A 3,793-nucleotide genomic window follows, 5' to 3' on the forward strand; every position below is an offset into this window, starting at 1 on the left:
CAGCTGGAGCTATTTTCAACCTGTATTCTGTTAGCGTTTTCAGCAGCTATCATCGCCGCTGCAGATTCGCTGCGACTTCAGCTTGCAAGTGGGTTTTGAGCAGCAGCTCAGCTCAAATGAAAACAAAAAAAAAACAATCGAATTTGTTTGCCACCAATCCTCCTACTCTTCACTCCAGCTAAAAAATCATCATCCCCATCTAACACACAACTCAAGCCAGGTCTCCTCCAATAGAATAAGCGCCGGAATAATTACTTTCGACTAGAAGAGCGCGTGAGCGTATAAGCTAGCTTTAAATATTTGTAGTTCCATGAAAGCCAAAGAGAGGGAGTGTAATATGTTTGGGAAGATAGAAAATGCCAAGATCGGAGAAAAAATCTCAGAAAAATTGTCATCGAGTCAAAAGAATGAAAGGGCGTATGATTGATTTTTCTTATTTCCTTAAATTATCCCCCCCCCCGTATCATGTTGCGTATGAGCAATAAAGTTGAAAATATTTATCATACGTCTATATGCAATTAAAATCTTTTTCTGAACTTTGATAATGCTAAAACTTAAATAACAGCCAAATCAGAACTTCCTACAAAATTAAGATCCCATCGCATTGGTGCGTGGGCATGTGATAAGGCTTCCTTTTTGGAAACCCGTACTAAAAGGGTACGAAAAGTAATATATTACATATATATAAAAATTGAATACTTTGTAGTGGACAAACAAAATGAGCTAAATAGAATTTGAAATGAGAGTCACTGATTAAGTGCGGGATACCAATGGGGTTTTGGAAATTCGAACTTGAAGGTTACTAAAAGTTCTATAATAGTACTAAACAACTAAAACGGTACCATTTGGTATTATGTGAACGGATAGAGCTAAAAACTTGAAATTTGGTATGAGAATTAATGTTGGCATGTAAGTTTGACACATGAGTGTGGTCTTGGAAATGTGTACTAAGGGTTCGAAATGTCCTAAATGGTACTAAATTTCTGGAATTTTAAAATTTTGTATTGGGATCTCTATTGGTAGCAGGTTTGTGATAAAGAGTTGGTTTTGGAAATGAGAAATACAAGTGCACGGAAAGTACTAAATAGTACTTTATTTGGTACAATTTGATATTGGGTGAACAAATAGTGCTTGAAATCTGAAATTTAGTATCAGGGTAGCTGTTCATGTGTAGCCTGGACATGTGGAGGTGGTTTCGGAAATGTGTAATATTATTTATCTCAAAGTATTATGTGATACTAAATTGGGGATTAGGTGAAGGTATAGAGCTGAAATCCCCAAAATTTATATTAAGATCTCTATTGGTATCTGGTATTGAGATATAGAGGTGGTTTTGGAAATGTGTAAAATAATTGTACGATAAGTACTAAATGGTACTAAATTGGGTATCGGGTGAAGGGATAGAGTTGGAATCCTGAAATTGAATATGGATGTCACTGTTGATGTCCGTAGCTGAGTGTACTAAATGTTACTACATTTGGTACTGGGTAATGGGATAGAGTTGAAATTCTGAATTTTGTGTTCAGGTTACTGTTGGTATCTGGAATTTGGATATGGCGGTGGTTTTGCAAATGCGAACTATGATTGCAAATTACTAAATGGTGTTAATTTTGGATCACTGTAGGTGTTTAGGATGGAGAGATGTAGATTGAGGTCTCTGTTGGTATCTGGTATTGAGGTATGGAGACGGTTTTGGAAATGTGTACAATAATTGTACGATAAGTAGTAAATAGTACCAAATTGGGTATTGGGTGAAGAGATACAATTGGAATCCTGAAATTTAATACGTATGTCATTGTTGGCGTCCGTAGTTGTGTGAAATAGCTGGTTATGGAAATACGTACTATAATCGTACTTAATGTTAATACATTAATATTGGGTGAAGGAAAAAAGCTGAAATCCTGAAATTTGATCATATTTTATAAGATTAATTAATAAGATTAATAATTATTCAAACTTTTGATCTTTTGTGTTGGAGGTACATATTGGAGTGAACCGATTTCGCACCTCACCTAGCACTGATGAAAATATAGGATTTGCAAAGTTAGAGCAAAATGGGATTATCATTTCTCTTCCTGGGCAGAAAATATTTTTTTGTTTAAAAAATTTCGACCTTTTGTGGGGGAGGTATCATAAGGAGTGGACTGATATTGCCCATCTCCAAACTCGATCTAAGTTTGATAATCATATTACGATGTGCCATGTTTGGACCAAATCGGACACTCCCTTTAAGAGTTATCGTGCGCCCAGCCAGAGAGACAGACGGACGGACATCGCTAGATTGATTCCAAATGTCCTGAAACGGATTTGGTACAAAGAGACCTAGTAAAACCCGTAATTTCGCCTAGGCACGTTTTGACCATATAAAATGATGTATACCCTCTCTAGCCATATCACTGAGGGTATAATGATAGACTTCTACCCAGTCCTAGACTCTAGTCTCATCCTAAACTCCGCGTCGACTGGTCTATATTTGCGATCAAAATGCAAAATCAGTAAATGTTTCTGTTTTTGGTCCATTTCAATCCCTAAAACTTCTATAAACGCCTATTTTCATGCTAAATTTCGGGACGGCCCATAACTGCGACCTGTAGCTTGATTACAAATTAATATGGACATATGGACGGACATATATAGCTAGATCGGTTCAGCTCGACGAGATAAGAAGATCTATATATAACATCCTATATATAGGACCAATATTTCGAACAAACTTATCTAACACACAGTGTTGTAGGGTATAAAAAAGCTTCGATTGGAGATTTGTTAATTGGCATCAAGCTTTAAACTGGGAAGTTAAGACGTCATATTTACCGTCAAAGTTAGGAAGTATCGTCCCATGGTATGCTCCCGATTTCCCGATTTATCTTGGGATGTAACTGATCATCTTCGACGTTATACTAAATACCTTCAAATTAAAGGATAACCAGTGAAAAGATAGTCAAGCACTCCGTCTACGCAATCCGTGAAAATACTCCACAGCTGTAAATATATTCTTTGCAAATGTCTTTCTCCCTACCTTCTAAAATACACCCTCTGATCTTTCTCGCCACTCTAAAATGTCGCACGTTTTTCTGAAACCTTAACAGATTTCAAATTATCAAACCATCTCTAACACTTATCATACCAAACACCTCAACCCAACCACTTTGCTATACAAACTCACTCAACCACATACGTGTGTATGCAAACACACTAAAAGAAACAAAGACTCAAAACTTGTTTCAAACTTTAAAAGGCGAAAAACACATCAATAAAAATTTGAAAACCGATTGTGGCGACGAAACAAACTTTGTGTAGGTATTAGACAGAGCTGTGCGTAGGAAACAAAAATCGCTATGCGAGGCGATGCGACGCGTCACGACACGACACTCTAATGACGACGAGACAACAAAGCTGAGCTATTGTTGTGGTCGTTGTTAACGTTGGCGCTGAGCTCCGGCAGACAACAGAAAACATTTATCTCAAACTGGAGATTAAACCACTTTCCCCTGGCCCGTTGCCGGCATCCCTTTGGCCAGACAACAATGCATTAGACACAGGTTTGGAACAACGACCGGCCAACGCTGGCCAGTTTAATGGAGTGGGGAGGAGGCAGACAAAAAATCTCAGAACTGAAATCATTGCAGTGCGAGTATTAAAAATCTAAAAATTTCAAAACCATAAAAACAGAACGTATCCAGCCAACGGTTTTTGTTTCTGTATTCTCCCGGCCAAGAAGACAATGGCAGCTAAAATTTGGTTCAAAGCATCCGCGGCCAGGGCTTTTGTTGTTGTCTGTTTTTTCTACTAT

Source organism: Musca domestica, unplaced genomic scaffold (assembly GCF_030504385.1).
Source record: "Musca domestica strain aabys unplaced genomic scaffold, Musca_domestica.polishedcontigs.V.1.1 17, whole genome shotgun sequence".
Taxonomy (NCBI): domain Eukaryota; kingdom Metazoa; phylum Arthropoda; class Insecta; order Diptera; family Muscidae; genus Musca; species Musca domestica.